Here is a 19,522-nt window from a genome sequence, read left to right on the forward strand (position 1 = left end):
AAATATAATATGCATTTTTAACCTTTATCCCTATCCTTATTCCTCCAGTGCGTCCTCTGAGAGTAGTCCTGAGAATCTGCCTTTCCCCATCTTCATCTGCAGTAGGTTTGATCAGTTCCTGAGCACTTTACAATTCTGCTGTTAGAGGAAGATGCCACAAGCCCTGGATTTTGGGAACAGAGAGATTCAGCATGTGTTCTCCTGGGAATGAAGGTATGGGAACAGGACTGAGAAAAATGACCTGGATTCCTGCTGGTAGGTTCATAACACTGTTCAGTAGAACGCAGCTGCCAAAGCCTACCTGGGAAGGTACTTAAACTGTTCATTGAAATAGTCTCATATTCTGCATGTTTCTGTTCGCTCAAAACAAGCCTCTTCATGAGCAGAATTCGGGTCCCGGGCTCCTTTATGTTAGAAATAATGAGCTAGTTATGTATTTTGGGGTTTCTTGTATTAAATTTGTCTAATTTATCTGAAAGGCTTGGAGCAGTTCCTCTTCTGGAAAATGATTGTCGGCTATATTTCTTTCCAGAATGAAGAGAGAGGTAGAAGATTTCCCTGAATTTTGAGGAATTGCAGGATTTCCTGTGTATACTCCTCAAAGCAAGGCTGGCTTGTGCTTTTCCATCGGTGGAAAGGGTTGGGCCAATAAATGCAACAGCAGCAGGAAGTTTCACAGCCAGAGTCCATGGGTAAATTCGTGCCCAACTCAGACTACTTGGCTGAAATGTAAAAGAGGAATTCACAGCTGCTGAAGCCTGGAACCAACACAAGAGTCTTTTCTGTATTTGATATTTTCTCACATTTTGTTCTTTTTCAGCTGTTCAGTTGTCTGTGGATATTTGTCTGTGTCCAGGTGAGCAAGACTGATTCTTTACTAAACAGGCTGTTGACCACATTCTCTGCTAAACCATTTTTTCACCACTAATTACAAACCTGGTATTTAGGGTTTCAGGTATGTAAGGATGACTTTACTGTAAATACATCTGGTGTTTAAATTCTTTTTGCATCTTGTACTACATACAGGGAAATGGCAAGACACGTTAAGAAGCTTACAAAGATAATCTACGAAGACAAGGAGAACTGTAAGAGTAACTGTGTGGTGAGCGGTGACAGTCTTCCAGTTCTTGATTCACTGTTCTCGTTGTGAGCAGTTATGTTCCTCAGTTAGATAGCTGCTCATTTTGTTTCCTTGGATTGTTGGAGAGTGATCCAGGCAGGAGACTGGTTAGGAGAATTTCTCAGGTATCTCTCTTTTTTTTTTTTGAGAGGTCTAACTGCATACAAAATTGGTATAGAAATTGTATGCCAAGGCTGCATGTGTTTTATCCTACCCCCTTGTCCTCTTGGTGCTCTGGTCAGCATTTGGAAGTTGTGTAAGATGATTGTTCCACCCAGACTTTGAAACTTTTCAGATACTACTATCCTAAAATATTCCTCCTGTATACAGCATTTACAGAAGCGCTGTTCAGCTGCCAGACATGTACTGCAAGCAAAGTAGAACACTTGGTTAAATCCTGCGCTTAGGAGCAGGGGTACCGAACTGCTGTGGTGAGGCTGTTGATGAAGACGCTGTTTGTTACATGGTAGATTGTGGCTGCCTTTCCTAACTGTAGATGTGTAGCTGACCAGTGTAAGCAGTGTTTCACTGTAAACACTTAATTTCCTTGTTGATGAAGATGGCTGCTGGGGAGGTTTCCCTGTTCCCTAGCAGTGGGTGCTCCACTACACGTTTGTGAACAGTGAGCACTGCCAGAATTTATCAGGCTGTGTGGGTCAGATAGGCAGGAGTTGAGAATTGTTCTGTTTGCACTCCATCTTTCAGAACCTCTGAAGTTAATTACGAGTTAGAGCAGAACTTGACCTATGATGTTGGTACTGGGCAAATAACAAAAAGGCTACGTCCTGGCCTAGCCTAGATCTTTTGCATGGCTTTTGCAAATCCAAGATTTTAATCGTGACTTAAAAATATTATTCTGTATACAGAATTCATATAAGCACTGCTCAGCTGCAAGACATATTCAGGTGCTGTGTAGGGTAGATGAAGAGCTGCAGCACAATTTGGTGTACAATTTGCAGGTACAATTACCTGTAATTGCTGCAGTTAATGCAGTTAACGTCAGCTGGGAAACTACAAACAAAGCTGAACAGGCAGGTAATTATGAGTGAGTTCTCTCTTGAGATGAGGTTTTTGTTTCCATTTTCTTTTTAAATAGAGCAGTTTGTTCTTTTTTTAAAAAAAAAAAACAACCACAAAACACACACACAACCCCCCCCCCCCCCCCAAAACAAACAACAAACTCTAGAGCATTCTCAACCTTCTGTGAGTTGTAGATACTTAATCCCTTGTTAAGAGGTTGCTTAACAGCATGTTCCTGTGCTGTGTGTGGAACAATTCCTTTTCCTCACACAAAGAATGAACTTTTCCTAATGACTTTTGAAGGAATTTGTAAACCATGTCTTCAGCCCATAAAGTTGACCTTCAGGTTTCTGGGAGATGTTTGCTAAGTCTGAACAAATTTCTTCAAATAAAACTGCAAGGGGATGTCCTTGCCCCAGGAGTAGGATGGATGGCAGCATCTCCTGCAGGTGTGTAGCAGCTGCCGTCCCAAATCACTAATATCCATCCACACCAGGAGCTAAATACAGGGAAAGCGGCAGGTCACTTAGTTCAGGAGTCACAATACAGGGTGATTCTGATCTTAAACTGCAACCTCTGGACAGCATCAAACAGCTATTCAAAAACCATAGTTTCACAAACATGTCTTCAGCTGCATTGCTTGTTTGAAGCAGTATCACCTGCCTGCCTGTTCTTCTCTTCCACAGCACCTTCAGTTATGCCATACCTCTCTTTTTAGAGCCACAGCCCCAGTTAGTCCCCTTTACAACCCAGTGCTGTTCAGTCAGAGCTGATGGGATCTGAAATGGAAGAGCAACTAGCATAAACTAAAAGAAAAGTTCAGACTGCGTCCTGCAGTGTAATTCTCTATGGCCGAAGGCTTACTGGAACCCACAGAGGGTTGATGCTATTTTTTATGCTGCAAGAAGTTAATTAGAAGTTAAGGCAGAGCTTGACCAATGTCATCTTGTACTAGGCAAATTCATAAAAGAGCTACATCCTGACCTAATCTGAATATTTTTTGTGTGTATTTCTTTGGCAATATCAAGATTTTAACTGTGGGATTCCCAAGTGCCCTCATCTTGGCACACTGGACCTATATTTCTAACTGTGGTAGAAACTGTGTAGAACCTATACTCAGTCTCACTACTGTTGCCGATAGAGGTCCTGTGAAATTGCAGATAGTCAGCAGAACAGTTCTAAAGCTTTCAAAGTGCAGGTAAAAACGAAGTCATGGCTTCTTCAGAGTTGGGAAGTGATAGCATCATCCTATCTACCTTTGTCCTAAATACGGTTTTGCTGTCTCAGAGGTGTGAGTCCGAAGCATGTGATTTCCTTGAAGATAGAACAATTTTTAAAAGTCCATTGTATGCCCTGGAGTGTTTTCCTGGAACTAGTATTTGCCTGCTAACCCCAGGGATTTTATTTTTAGAAGGCCATGGGATAAAAGTAATTAGCTAGATCTAGTCCCATCCCGTCGTCCTTTTTTTTTTTTTTTTTTTTTTTTTCTCTTCTCCTCTCTGTGATGCATCAGAAAACAAATCTTTTCTGCATTGAACTTCACCAACTTAATAGGCTTTCAAACAGCTACCAAATGTCCCAAACCCAGGGTGTTAGAAACTGATTTTTCTTTTAAAGCTCATTGTAGGATCCTTCAGTGTTGTTCTCCTTGGAACTTAAATGTCCACCACCATGCCAGATGATGGGTGTATGTTTGGAGCAGGATTTTAAGCATTCCTTGTAATGGTAAAATGAAATCAGTCTGTTTTGAAGACAACTGCAACGAAATACCATTAATACTTGCTCGTTGGGTAACTCTGTAAACGTTAAGCAGTTCATCTGCTGAATATCTGGTGGCATCTGGATTCAAAAGGAGATCCAGGTCTGCGAAAAGACTGAACCACATTGATGCAGCTTCAGTCACAGCCGCAGTCATACTCTGAACAGCTAGAAAAAAAAAAGATCCAAGTAATGTTTTTTTTAAAACTAGTAAGATTTTTTCTTAAAAAAAAAAAATTAAATTTACCTCAGGATGTTTCCATAGGCAAACAAATAACAACTGAAGCTTTTTCTTGTCTCTCAGCGAACCAGAAACGCTGGCCTGACTTGCATTGATTGGTACGTGCAATGAAGTGGGAGACTGTTGCGTTCAACCAGTGAAACAGTTCAAAGTATGTTACAGATCAGCTGGAATTGAGGACTTAGTGAAGTAGAAACTGTTGGTGTTTCTTACCGAAAAATATTTTGTAATCCAAGATAGAACACAGTCTGCTTAAACCTTTTCTCCGTCCCTCAGCATGAGTTCCATAACGTGAGACTGAGTACAGCCAGTGTCAAATACTGTGTTTATGTTCCTTTTTTCTTTTCGTACTGGCACGTTTTCTGGCGCTAGTGGAACTTAGAGTATGCAAAGTATAGAACAAATTCTCTCCCTGTGCCAAGAGCGTAGTGCTGCTGTCTTAACATTGTGTCATCTAGCGCTTTCACTTGGAAGTGTAAAACGTGGTTGACCTCTGAAAGAGAGAAAAAATGGATTTGTGGTAACTTCTCAAGTATAGTGGGAGCCTAAAAGGACTGTAGGACTAGAGGTCACATGCTGGGTGGTTTGTTTTTTCTCCGTTGGAAATTCAGATGATATCACTTCTGCTGATTAACTTTTTGAGAAATAATGAGTTGGAGATCAACTACTGTGAAATAGTTACTAGATCCAGTACAAGACACAGGCTATGTGGTGGTGACTCATTTGCTATAAATTGGTACTTATTCCAGTTGTTTGGATTTTGTTTTTCCTTTGAGCAGCTTAAGGAAATAATGCCCAAGTAGACAGTATTAACTGCATCAGGTATTACCCTTTTCTGATTTTTGTGTAGTGCTGGACGCTACATATTTCATGCTTAAAAACATGCTTTATGATATGTACAGTTATTGTAGGAATTGGAGATTCTTGCTTTTGGCTGAAGTACCGATACAGATTTAAGGAACGCTAGATCTATATTTGTCACGTGCAAGACAGTCTCACCTAAATCTTAAAATCTGGGGTTTTTTTAGTAGATTTACTGGAAAATGTGCAAGAACTCAGTTTATTCTATGCAATCCAAGCCTATTTCTGACTCTATTTTCTTTTATAGTAGCCTAAAAAAAGCAAACCGGTTGAGTATTTTAAAACGTATGTTTGAAGAATGTGAATTCAAATTACAAAATTCTGAACCCAACAGATTTTTGAGAAGTGTTTCAGAAGATGCAGCCCTCTTCCTGGAGAAGAGGGTGGTCCACACACAGTTGCTTCCTGCCTGCGTTAGTCAGTAGTGGAATCAAAAGATGCCGAGGGTGCAGAGAGGTCCGTGCTTCTGTTCCTTGCGATGCCTGTGTCTCAGGTTATATGGTGGCTGAGTAGCTTCCCCATCTAGCAGCTGTATTTATCTCTGAATATTTTGACGTTGTTCTCAACATGCGCTTATGGTCTGAATGGTGCAAGCATTTCTGTGCCATATTGTGATTGCTTGGTAATCTAGACTTGCCCCTAATAACATTACAGTCATTTTAAACTGAATTATTTTGCTAGGAGAGCATTGCTGCTGTTTACAATGGAAGTAAGACCTAGTCTTTCCTACTGAAAATATTATGGACCTATGATTTTTTGCAGATTGCTTAATTTTGACATTTTCAGCGCTGTGAAGATAAGAAGCTGGAGGAACTGGCTGTGCTTTCTGATCAGGTAATTGACTCCTGAGATGGCTGCCTACCTTGAAGACTTAAAAATGTATTTTCACTTTGCTGGATGATCTCTCCAATACTGAAAGCAAAGGATCAAGATTCCTGGAGTATTATTAGGATATATTGAGTAATTGGCTCCTTGTCCTGTTCTTTCCATTTTCTAGTTGCTAATACATTACAGAATTTTACTTCTCTTCTGTTAGTTCTCTAGTTGTCTGCTCTCCTGCAAAACTTAAATGTGTAAAGTAGGACAGTGGGATGTAATGTCTTCATGTGTAAACTTACTCAGATAACCGTAGTATAACCTACTTTCAGGAAGAAAAATTAATTTCTATAAGTAACAAAGTCTTCATTTGGTTGGTACTGGATTTCAGGTGGCATTTCTTAAATGAGTGCATGTTCTCATTTGGAAGTCCAGGACCTTTAGAAACTTTTTCATGCTTTGGAGTAACAAATTCTCCAAGTGGCGTAGAACTGGTTGTTGGCCACTGTACAGAGGACAGAGCAAAGTTTTTGCTCTCTGTAGCTGTATTGGAACATTTTAAGCCATAATTGGCTTGATTCATCCTAATGTGGGGTGTGGCTGTAAGGCATTGGCCAGCTGTTCTCCTCTTTTGCAGAAGACTGTCACACGTGTGCCTCCGACTGGGAAGCATTTGAAAATGTATCCTAGCATCTCAGGTTGTGCAACTGATGGTCTGGCGGGCTGAAACACTCCCTCTTCCCCTTGCAGCACATTGTGTGGAAATACTAATGATGTTAACATGTTTCAGTACACAGCATTTGGGTTTTTTGAACCATCTGAGCTACAGCTGAGGAATAATGATTTATATGATACTTATTGTTGCTGTCTAAGCTTATGGTATTAAGGCTGATGGCATGGAAAAGCTGCTCCATCTGCTTTCTCTTCTGAAGAATATTACTAAGAAATGTCAAAGAGTAATTTCAAGCACAGGTGTTAAAGGCATTTTTGTTGAATTTTCTTTTTTCTGGGCTTAAAAGCTGAGAATCATCAGGGTTGCTTATCTGCGCATTGTTTCTTCATTGAACTTCTGTCTTCTGGACTTCTGGAGTAACTCCAGAAATAAAAATAGGCCTGAGCTGAAAAAACACTGCCAGAAGAGCTGAAAATTAAAGCCAGCAGGCCAGAAGAAATTCCCAAACAAATGTGTATGCATGGGGGTGATCAGTCCCATCATTATTTGTTAAAGAATTAATTATATAAAAGTTAGATGACAAAGTATTTGCAGTAGTATTGTTTAAAGGTTACATTATCCTTGCAATAATTGGGTGTTACATTTTGGAAAGTTCCTTTAAAAAGGATAAGGAGAGATTTGACTTTGAGTCTCCATTGTTTGTAATATCCTCTTTCAGCATGAAAACATTTTCCGTTCCCATCAGTTTTGTCTTTTTATTTGGCAAACATGAATATTTTTCCTGAACTTCAAGTAGAATGAAAAATTGTTATTTTTGTTGGCTTGCAGACATTGTAGCTTCCCCTCCAGTAAAACTGGCAGATTTATTTTTAGAGATGTTGTACCAGTACCTTTATTTAGTTGTTTAGTGAAAACTAATTAAACAAGCCTACAGAAAAGGTTTAGTTTAGGGCTTGCTTGCAAGATTTGAGCTGTACGTGACAGAGAATGTAGTTCTCTGTATCTGCGAATATGCAGTAAGTTTTACTCAATGGTTACGCAGCTATCTGCTTAGTGCTCTTGGCTGTCTCCACCTCCCTCTACTCTAGCTCCAAAGGGACTACTTCTGACATTCCAAACTGCTGAGCAGCTTTCCGACAGCTGCCATTGAAATCAGAATGAAAACAAAACTCTTTTCTTTGCCTTCTTCCCAAGTGTGGGTCAGGTGAAGCCAGAACTGGTTTCCTGCATGTGCCAGCTGTGCACTGCTGCTCCGTCGCTGGTGTTGGTGGTCACCTCTGGTGCGCAGCAGTCCCCTTACGGAGACAGCCAACGACTGAGAGCTGGAGTTGCACTTTGAGAATGAACAATACCATAGGCTTTGCAGTTCTAAGACTTGGGGATGTGAGCCTCTCTGCATGGAGGGAACTGCTTGGCATGTCTGGTGAGATGATCTGGGATACTTAGTGATTTACCACATCACTGTGGTGTTGGACCTTAACCTGTAGTATTCGCACATCTAGAAAAACTATCTTAGGTGTCTTTCAGATGTTTAATAAGTTTTAACTTACCCGTTGCTGGTAATTAAGTTAACCAGGTGAAAGATTAAGCACCCTTTGTGTTTTCTGAAAATTTTTTTAAAGAAAATACATTATAATAAAGCTGCTGGTCCTTTACCTTTTTGGATATTTCCATCCACTTGGTCTGCATTACTATAGATACAACAGTCTGGGCACACGTACAAAGATCTCGCTTGATAGCTTCTCTGTGCTCTGCCGGCTTCAGCAGCTTGGCCCGCAGTAGCCTGCAGGACTTCAGCACTATAGAGGACCTGCTGCTGCCCTTCCTGCTCTGCCTTGCTGGTGTGAAACTGGCTGGCTCCATGGAGCAGCTCTTTGCTCTGCACCAAAAAGTTGTAACTGACCCATGTGGACGTGTAGCTGATCACACGTGATAGCATTTCTTCCTCTGCTAATCTGCTGTGCTGCGTGAGGATGAAATTCGCTCTGAGAGCAAGTTCCTTCCTGTGTGGCTGCGTGGGTCCTGGCACGAGGGGACAAAGAGGGTTTAGGTCACTGGGGATGTGCACGATTGGGATGGATCGATACTGTCCAGTGTGCGTTGTCTGTTAAGGTGACTGTTAATTGCTGTGCTAGCGTGTCAAGTTTCTTGAAAGAAAATTGCTATGCATTCATGTGTCCTACCTGTCCCACTTTCTGTTGTGACAGAAGTTTCTTTGAGGAGGTTAAGCTGAATGAAATAAGAATTAATTGATCAGAGAGTGGTCGTGATGCAGGTTGCACTGAAATTTTAGTTGCTCTACAGAGAAGGAGAGCCTGCCTCTCCCTTGCGCTGCTTTTGTATTTGGCCAACACCAGCTACTTCAGTGGAAATACCTCTGACTTTGTATTGACGTCAGGGAAAGGAGGTTATTGCTATAGAGGTATGTAACTTTTTTAAAATTTGGTAGATACAAATTAATGAACAGTCATCATTTACACATGGACATAATACTAACAGGAATGTGGAAATTGAAAACTGATGTAATGTGAAAGAAGACGACAGCTATACTATTATAACTAAGGTGAAAAAGAAGAAAAATTAAAGACTGCAAGTTGAAGGAAAATACTAGAAATCAGCAAATAGTCCTTTTTTTTTTTAAAAAAAAAAAAAAAGAATTCTGGGAAGCAGCTATTTCTTTCCTAATAAAACATGCACAGAATGTTTGATTCTTCTGGACACCAGCTTATTTTTTGTGTTTACTTATTGATATTTCTGGAAATGTCATTTTTCTTCTTTCCACATTCTTCAGTGGGGCTGTTTTAAGGAAGACTTCTGTAACTGCTAGGAGAAATATCTTTCTTAAGAAAGAACACATTGACCTATTGTTTCATCTCTCCAATTTACTGATTTTTGAAGTGCAAGATGTGTAATGATGATGTTCTCTCAATCCGCTTGTAACAATGGTTCAGTAATGTGTTTAGAAACTGTTACTGAAATTCTGGTTATACTTCATAACACCAGAACTGTTTATATTTCCTCAGGAAGGTGATGATATGTCAAAATTTTGGTCACGCTTAAGAAGATTCCATTTCTAAGTTTCAGTGCTGTATAGACATTTATTAATTTCATAATTTTTTTTAATTCTATAAAAATAATCTTTTATAGACGGGATTTTAATATGCAATAAGGCCAAAGATTTAAAAGGGGGAAAAAGTGGTGGTGATGGGAGGATAAATATTTCATGCTTCAGTATAGATTGGCAAATGAGCACGAGGAATGACCTTGAACATGCTGAACACATTTTAACTGCTTAATTCTGGATTAAATGCTCTTTCTCCTGTTCTGAAACTTTGCATCTATAAGAAAGCCATTGTCTTAGTATGAAAGACATTTATGTCCTATGCAACAGAATGATGTGGATGGAAGTTCACAGGCTGTTCAAGGACTTTGGACGTGAGCTGAGCCATTTTGCAGAAACAAAGGTTAACAAGGGAGGCAAAGAAGTCACTGAGCAAATTTAAAGCTGGCTGCTAATTGCTGTGTTGTTGAACAGTCTGATTCTACAGTATGTGGATCTCTAACAATCGGCTTCCTGTTTGATTCACTTTAAAAAAAAAAACCAAAACAACACACACACAAAAAAAAAACCAAACCAAAACTTGAAATACCTCAAGCTTGAAAAGCACAATCCAATCTTACAGCCATTGCTTTGTAAAACTTTGTATATTCTAAAATTGGAAGACTCACTACTGAACATGCAGTTCTCATGTCCAGGTAATAGCGCCTGTGATTTTTTTATAGAAGGATAATTGGAAGACTCAAGGGTGAATGAGCATGGAATATTTTACTTTCTTGGCAAAAGAGAAGGAATTAGGGCTCAGCCTTTCCTTAGTGTACTTTACAGAAGGCTCTGCAGAATTCTTCACACCTTCTTTTTTTAAGTTGAAATGAAATTCTTAAATACTTGGTTTTGCTCTACAGACCATAGAGTGGTCATTCCAGAAGACAAGACAAAGGTGGCAGGTCCCTAACTACCATGGTAGACTGGGGACGGCAGGTGAGCCAGAGTGATCTGGTGCTACAGCGGCTGCCTGATAGGCTGCCAGGGAATGGGACAACAGGTTACAGTGATTGTTTTAAAGCAGGCTCACCTTCTGGTAGATGCCCCTTCAGCTTCTCAAACTCAGACTTGGTAGCCCTTACTTCCATCTGTATCTAAACCCACGAACATAGGAAGATGCAACCGTAAAAGTTCTGCCTTTGACTATTACATGGTATACTACCTGCAACAGCTTCTGACTAGAGAATCTATAAATTCAAACCCTCTTAGGAATCTGTGGAACTGGCACATACTCTGTTACAAGGGGTTTTTCTTACATGCTTATATAGTAAAATGATTGTGTCTATCCTAAAGAAACTGACCATCTATTGGAGAAAAGTGTAGAAACAACGAATAGTAATTATAACCTCGTCATTTCCTGAAAGTGAAAACATACTGAAGATATGCAGGTAATGTACAGTTACCTAGTAGTAGATGTGTTATGTTGACTTTCAGTCATTTTATTTTACAGAACTTTTGTGCACTTTGCATGTAACTACAACGTCATCCTGGAGGCGAGTGTTTGGGGCAGAAAAGAGAGTTGAATTTTCCTTCACCTTCTTGTTTGCTCAGAAAAAGCACTGAAAAGTAGCTACTGGAGAGACAGAGACGGAGAGACTTCTAGAAGGCGAGTATCTACATGAGTAGGAAAGTTGTTGCACGGCTCCTTATGGTGACTTGTTTGTGGTGATAAGCACATTCTTCTGACAGTAGATATTTGTTCTCCAGGTGTGGAGGGGGTGTGTTTGGTTTGGTTTTGTTTGCTGAACCCACTCATGAGATACAATTGATATCAGTGGCTAAAAAATGTACGGAGATGACATGTCTTTGCCTCCACTTAAATCATGGTGAACTTGTTGGCAACCAGCACTTTCTGTAATGTAGACAGTACTTGTATGGATGAGTGAACGTTCACTTTTTGGAGTTCCCTGTTTTGCTTGCAGTTGTGAGGATACAGCTCCTGGATTCACCTTTCATCTGCAGTGATGCTCCTCTGTATTCCATGGAGGCTGGTCGTTCCTGAATGTTGGTAGTTCCTGCCCAAGGTGAGACAAGGGCCAATCTGAAGGTAAAGGAAGAAAGAATGGTAAAATAAAAGAGCCCAAGTGAGCAGAATGTTTTGGGGAAACATGGAAGAAGTGGGCTGAGTTTAACTACAGCAGAGTTAAAATAAAGACTTCAGCCTTCATGTTTTATCAGCATTCACACACAGGCTGGTCCTCATTGCCTTCTTAGCACATGGCAAGAACGATAATAAATGCTGAGCTAAAAGATGGTACGTGAAGTTGATTTTCTTCATTCTGTGCCCCAAAGTGTAAAAGTACTAGACATGCACGTTCCATAAATGCAACCCTGTATTTACAGCAGTAACAGGAACCTCTTTGCACGCTTGTGGCCAAAAATGCATCCAAACGCTGCGAATGCCCAACTTAGGTGATGCTTTTTTTAACTTTTATTTTCTAATTGGAATTCCTGGCACTCTGCATATAAATAGAATTCAAGTGTCATACGGTAATGGCGAGTCTTACACTTTCACCAACTCCCAGTAGACAAGTGGGTGAAGGATCTGGCTTTGATAGCAAGGTGTGTGTGTGTATCTACCCAGCAGCAGTATTGAACTCACCTTCAATCTGTTGACTGAAAATGTCCAGCAATAGCTTGACTGTGTGACAGCAGCTATTGCTTATTGGTGCCTGGGCACTTCAGCAGTAAGATCCCTCCTGCAGAACTGCATAGGGCTCTGCCAAGTGTTAGCGTATCAGGCTGAAATTTTGGATTTGGTGTATCTCTGTGGGTGAGCTTATGTTACATTTGGTCTGAGGTGGCTGTGCAGCCCCATCTGAACAGCAGAAGGATGTATGGGGAAGAAATAGAACGGGCACGCAGTTTGAACTGTCTCAAATGATGGGGAAGAGAGGGGTGTGTGGAGCTCCCTTTTATCACCAGATCACCAACATGCACTAGCTTGTACTTTATATACCTCAGAGTTGAGGAAAGTGGTTTTCTCTTCAGGTACAAAATGGCTTTTACTTTTGACATGTCCCTCCAAATACCTTTGTACTGTATATATGCATATACTTGTCATATATGTACATATATGTTATCTGAATTGTACCTTCAACTGACAATAGCAGTGCATTGAACTGAGTGAACACGGTCTATTAAAAAAAAGTTGAAAACCTTCACTGGGCAGAAGAAGGGAAAATCCTGGACAACTATCCTTTTTCCAGTGTCACTTGCATTCTGCTCTGCCTGAAACATTAATAAGAGCCCTAGCTTCTTTTCTTCCTCAGATATGGCTATGAAAAGTAGTAATTGAAAAAATAAAACGTGGCAATTCCAATGTATTGACTATTTTTATCATGAGTACTCTGGGGGTGAAGGAACAAACGCATTGTTCAGACTGGTAAAATGCATAAAAAGACCTTCAGGTTGTGACAACATTTGCAGCTAGATGTGGCGTACGTGGGGCTGGGGGAGGAATTAATTAAAAAATGACTCACTAATGTCCATGTCAGCCATCATGTGGAACAATGGCAAAATGATGGGTGTTGGGAAGAAAAAAATGGCTAAGGGATATATAGGCATGCTGCAAAGGAAGATTAATATTTTACCGTACTATTAAATCTGGTATTTTTTGCTGGTTTTCTACTTAAATTGAGCTTTGGGGCTTAAGGCGGCACTCCTAGCAATGTGACATTTCAGGTAATTTTAAAAAGGGAAATTTTTCTGTTCTTTTTTTTGAGACTCACGAAAGTCTAGAAAAAATTATCTGTGATATTTACGTATTTTTACATATATATATATATATATATAAAATTCCCTAAATAACAAGGCAAAAAGTTTAAATGAGGGAGCATGTGCATATGTTTTTATGTATATATTCATGAACTTTTTGAAAGAATTCTCAGTGTGTAATACTTTTGAAATGCTCATTACAAACAGCAGACAGCACTTTGAAAGGCTATCTAGTTGTAATGTAGTTCTAAGTATTAATTTCCAAACAATTTCCTATAAATATTCCTAACATCTGTAAAATACAGCTTTTTACTCTGTCCAAGGTGTTTGTGGGTTTTGTTTGGTGTGTGTGTTTTTTTGTTTATTTAAGGATTAAGCAGTAAAGGTGTAAGGGAGGGGGAACATTTCCATAAACTTCTTCCACCTTAGTAATCCTGATGTGTGTAGTATGCTGTGATTTATAATGAGTAGCATGCTTGCAATTACATACTATTATGCCAGCATTTAAATTTTTAATTGGAAAGATATAAAATCCTTTTTAATCCATAAAATTTTTTAGTATAAGGTACCATTGAAGTTTTCAAGGATTATAAAGTTTTTCATTAAATCTTCACTAATAGGCCCTGTAAAGTTAAGTAGGTTGAATATTTAACAAAGGAATTTGTTTTCTTCTCTTTGTGAAAATGCAGCATTAATGTATTTTTTTCATAAAATCTTAGACCCAGTTTCTCAGAGGTCAATGTGCAGCAGTGATTGCCTCCAGAGACTGTAGATGTTTTAATGTATTGTGATGGTATAGACTATATAAATAGAGAAATTATTTATCTCTAATGTTACATATTCATTATTTATTTAAATAGTAAGAGCAACAAAAGGAAGAGCAGCCTCAAACCAGAATAAACTTCTCACTACATATGGTACTAAAAGTCCCTGTCAGTATTCCTCAGTATTCCACTGCTCAGTGGCAGAGATCTGTGCAGGCCATGTGAATGAAACAAAAAAACATTCAGAAGGAAATGTTGATTCATTTTTTTGTGAACAGAGTAAGTTACACTATAACATTAAATTATGTAAGCATATAAAAAAATTGTGAGTTTTAAATGATAAAATTTAATTTGTAACAGCATTCTTTTTTCTCAGAGCAGTCAAGCTTTCCAGCAAGAAAAAGAAAACAAGCTGCAAGTCAAGTTGAACAGAATTCTTTTTCAGGGGTCATGGAGGTATTTCTGGTGAGAGGGTCTTGTGTCAGTATGGTGTTTCCCCGTGTCAGTATGGTGTTTCATGGGGTGGCAGTGCAGCAGAATCACGTCCAAGGACTAAGCCAGATTTCTACTTGATACAAACAGATGACGTCTCTGTTTGAAACAAGAGTCGAACTTGATTGCTGACAAGTGCTGAGTGTAAACATTTTGTAAACAATTCATGAAATACGATCAAGACAAAAGTTACACCCATAAAAAAGCAATGGTTCATGCTGTTTGGGCCTTTCATTGAAGGTAATGAGGACCGCAGGCACGGAGGGAGGATTAGCTTCTGGAGAATGGGTACTGGCTTAATTTACAGGGGTGCAGATACCAGACTGTGCCCGTAGACCATGGGTGATGCCTCTTCACGGAGCCCTGCTGTTTAGCGCAGGCGAGCTGTTAGCAACCAGCGCTGGTGCTTATCAGTTGAGCATCACCTGTGCTTCCTTCCACTGACTCCCTGTCCTTCAGGTGCTTGGTAGTTCTTCTGAAGGTGGGAAAAAAACTAATAGCAGAGACACTGGCAGAATAAATGTCAGTGATCAAAGGTGTGACAAAGGCTGATACTGCCTGCTGTAATGGCCCTAATGTTGTAATATAGTTAGTAATGTATGTGGGAGGAGAAATGCAGTGGCGGTGCATTAGGCACCTGGAGTGCCTGCTCTCTCAGGACATGCTGGCCTAAAGGTCAAACCCAATATATTTAAATGGAGGGAGACTTTTGCCTCACTGATCTTGAAACACCTGTGAGGAATAAGAAACTAGTAAGATACTTCAGTTCTAAAACAGGGAGTGGGTGGCAAAATAAGGAGAATAAACAACAAGAAAAGACTACTGCAGAGGGAAATTAAAAAGCTTATGTTTCTCTGTAAATTTCTACAGTAGCAGCCCCGCAAACTGCTGTGTCAAAATTATAAAAAATAATTGTAGAAGGCCAGTAGGAAATGGTGAAAGCAATACTTGAGCCAGCTAAACAAAATTACTAGCTTCAAATGTGTCTGTCAAGGTATGAGAGATACAGTTCAGACATCCCAAAACTGAAAATATTTTTCAGTTGCTGCATTATACTGCAGCAAGCTGAGAAAAGATTAGAAATAGTGATTTCATTAATAAAAACAGAATTTTCTGGTACATAGTCTAATATTATCATCATCATTACAGTAGAATTATCATTATTCTATGATCTGGTCAGATAAAATTTTGTATCTCGTAATCCTCTGTTTACATCTAGCAGGCAATACTATAGATACTGCAGAGATTCAGAATGGTGTGTGGTGGGATGGTGCCTGGGTTGCAAACTGCTCTTCTGGCAAAAATGATGGCTTTTTAACAGGACGCTCTGGACTCGCGCATTCAAATTGCAGCAGCCTAGAGAATGGTAAAACTGAAATAGGAAAACAGTACTCTCTTCATCTTCTCATCTTTGGTGAGTTCATGCTGGATTCTGTGGTGCCAGTATCTCAGGCAGCATTTTTCATACTAAACATCTGTTGTTTTGATTCCTTTGTTTAAATAGATTGGATTAGAAGTGGAGAAAAACCATCATCTCCTCCCCCACGCCATTCTGCTCCAAGGCTTAGTTACTATGAAGACAAATCTTATTTATTTCCTTCCAGAAAGAGCTTCACTGACATGCAGTATTAGATTTTTTGGAAACTGGTTCTGACTCAATTTTCAGCTATGTCAATATACAAGATCTAATTATTGTAAATTACATTCAGATAAGGCTGCGTGTAAGCTCCTCTGTAAATCTATATAAAGTCCATTGATTCTGATAGGCTTCACTGTCTTAACTGACATGCTCTGGAATTACAGCAGGGTGACTGAAACCAAAATCTGCTTAGATCTGTGCTGTTGAGATCTAGGAAGCATTTTGTTTAGTGTTTTAACTGCAGGTGATAACTATTGGCCGTAGTGCAGTTTTCTGAGAAGCAACAGAGACTGTCCATTGAGGGTCTTTATATGGCCTTAAACCTAAAGGCAAAACCTTATTATGAATTAATTTATTATTCTTTTAAATGCTGTGGATATATCAAAAGGACCACTTGCATGTTGATGCAAGACAGAAGAAAGTTCTTTTGTGTAACACAGAGAATATACTTGATCCCTGTTCCAAGTAATAAAAACCTACTGCCAGCAAATTCCAACATTTCATCCTGTGCATGAAGTCCACCAAAATAATGATCTCCTAATCCAAGAGATGTGCTGAAAGTTAAGGTCTCATTTGAAATTGAGAGTGGAAGAGTCAAACATCACTGTGATCTTAGCAGCACGCAGATGGATTCTGGGCCCTGATGGAACAGAGTGTAATTCTGTCAGATTTGGACTTTATAATTATTTTTTTTTTTTAGGGACAAAAAGAGTTCCCAAACTTGCATGAACCTTCCAAGATTCAGGCTAAAGTTGATGCAGAACGTGAGAGGGAAAAGATAGGTGAGAGATTGAAATTTGTGCATTTTCAATTAGAAAGCAAATTACTGTATTTACTTTAACAGGGGACATTAGAGATGTTTGCTGTGAGTCCAAACCACGTTGTAGTATGATCAGCTCTTCCCACGAATGCACACACACGCCACACCTTCCAGACTCTGGTTCAAAGTACATGTTTTCAGCAGATGCCTCTGGGTGTCCACATTCGGTCAGCCACATACCTTCAGGCTTAGAATCACACAAGTGAGGGGTTTATGTCCCCCCAGTAGCCTTCAGTGCTGCAAGTACTTTAAAAAAGGAAAGTGTAGTTTGCCTGTTCTTGTCACCCTCCCGATCTCCAGACAAGCCCTGTGTGACAGAGTGTTCCCGATCTGGCCGGCAGACTCCATGGTAGCGCTTGGGTTAGTGCAGGAAACTCAGAAGTGCTGAGCGGTTCCACCAGACTTCCAGTGCACGCAGGGGTGTGTGCACAGACGTGGCAGTGACACCATTTAGAGAAAAATTTAAGAAAGTTCTCTTTGCTCAATAGGTTCAGAAAACTAATGCAATTCTAACACTAGATACCTTTTTCTTGGGCTTCTCAAATGATACAGGTGGCTGAGACTGCCCTTTTGAAAGTAACCGGTGCTTGTTAGTGGCAGGAAAAATGATGCCATTTTCATGTGTTCTTATTCTGCGTATCAATTCATACTGACACTGTTCACAATCCTCAGGTTTAACTCTGATTTGGCACCCAGCTCTGCATCAGATGTCGCCAGGTATTCATCTTCATTCTTTGGTGGGCTTGTTTCAGTTTCCAGTATTTCTTCTGCATTTTTTCAACCACTGGCCAATCCTTTGACCTGTCTTGGGTGCAGAAATCCATGAGATAGCTCTGTGTGTGTGCATGTGTGACAGGCTCAAATGTTTTTCAGCTGGGACAGACGTAGAGTTAAAGGAGAGCAACTAAGTCAGTGAGCATTTCCTGAGTGTTCTTCCAAGTGATCTCAGCTACGGTTCACATGCAGTTTACAGCAGCTGTGGTCTGACCGAAGATCCCTCCTCTAAATTTATAGACCATAGACAATAGAAAGCATGATGAGAGGGACCCTTTTGGAGGAGCGATCTAGATTATTGGGATGGTTTGCTATAACTGGTATATCATATTTCCCCATGCAGCTTTTTGTGAATTCTGGTTTGCGTTCAGAGGTTGCAAACATTTAAAGAAAGGTCTTTGCTGGAATTATAAGCTGAAAGTCTCAGTCGCAATCACAGGGCATTTATGTTGATGTTTAGTTTTACAGACATCTAAACTCGTACTAAGATCCCCTGATGGTCACAGGCTACTAGTTGCCCAATGGAATAAATCGCAAAGATATGCAAAGTTGACATTTTGAAGTTTTGGATAGGAATATTGCAACTGATACAGAAATTTACATTTTTGTGGTTTGAGTTAAGTTTTCAGCATTCCATACGGTGCATGCCTTGATTTGGACGGCTTGGTAGACTCATCCAGATGGAGCAGCTGTCTTTCCTCGACCAGGCTCAGCCAGCGTTTTGCTGGCAGCTGAAAAGCCACTCATTTCATGCTATTTACAGGACAATTTAAATTGGTTTTCATGACAATGAATTTTAACCCAAGTTTTGCCCCTAATTTGGGATCTCTGCCAATGTGCTTACATCAAACAAAACTGGTGACTTAACTCAGTTGGCCTTTTTTGGGGGTATGAATTGGGACATAAGCCAGTGTAACTGGTTGCTGTCAGACAGTGGTGTGTGCAGCGACTTGTGGCTGTGTCTCCCACCTGGGCTGCCCGGGCAGGTGCCAGCTGCCAGGAAGGCTGGGGCTCAGGCTGGCCTTGGTGCCAAACCAGTGAAATAGCCGTTCTGTTTGCTGGGATGTTGGGCTGGAAATCAAGGGTAGGTTGTAGTTCTGCCCATCAGAACAGGATCATCAGCTTTGCTGTCTGCAATGCTGTCATCTTAGCCACAACTCTCCCCCAGAGGTGCAGCAGGGATGGTGTGATGGGGCATCCTGCCACGGTTGTGCGTTCTCAAAGCACGTTAGGTAAAACCTACAGGCAAACAAAAACTAATCCTACCAAATGTGAGTACCTTTTTTTATTTTAAAATACTTAAAAAAAACCAAAACAAAAAACCCCCAAGGAAACAAAAAGATGCAATAAAACAAATAAAAGCATTAAATGAAGCAGGATGATAATCCATAGTATCTTCTGCTGGGCTGGGGTACGTGGGGGCCAGCTTGGCAGCCCCGTTCTGACAAAAAGTAGAAATCAAAAGTCAGGTGTGTTGACCTAGTTCACATTAAGTATTTAATCTGATAATTTTCACCTTTCCTACAGCAGGGGAAAAGAGTACATGCTGAAATTTCAGTGAGGTCATGGAACAGATCTGCCCAAATCTGATGTTTCTTTTAAAAAAAAAAATAAATGTTTAGAATCACACAATCCTGGAAATAACTTTGTAGCCTCCTTTAATTCAGTGATGAGAAAAACCATTAATTTCTGAAATTCATTAACTTTATATCCACGTTCAAGTA

The 19,522-nt window shown here is 40.0% G+C and overlaps 1 protein-coding gene across 5 annotated transcripts in view; it reads left to right on the top strand.

Moving 5' to 3' along the window:
* FAM117B (family with sequence similarity 117 member B) overlaps nucleotides 1-19,394 on the top strand; it is a 48,040-nt gene extending 28,646 nt beyond the window's left edge. The window contains exons 8-11 of one of the 5 annotated variants that reach the window (XR_008733753.1): nucleotides 49-5,834; nucleotides 6,454-7,015; nucleotides 7,684-8,911; nucleotides 11,043-19,394. The gene's annotated coding sequence lies outside the window, so the exon portion shown is untranslated. Of the gene's footprint in view, nucleotides 1-48; nucleotides 5,835-6,453; nucleotides 8,912-11,042 lie in introns of all 5 variants that reach the window. The other 4 variants (XR_008733751.1, XR_008733750.1, XR_008733749.1 and 1 more) reach the window with 4 other exon arrangements.
* Nucleotides 19,395-19,522: the final 128 nt, after the last annotated feature.

Source organism: Falco cherrug, chromosome 8 (assembly GCF_023634085.1).
Source record: "Falco cherrug isolate bFalChe1 chromosome 8, bFalChe1.pri, whole genome shotgun sequence".
NCBI classification, from domain to species: Eukaryota; Metazoa; Chordata; class Aves; order Falconiformes; family Falconidae; genus Falco; species Falco cherrug.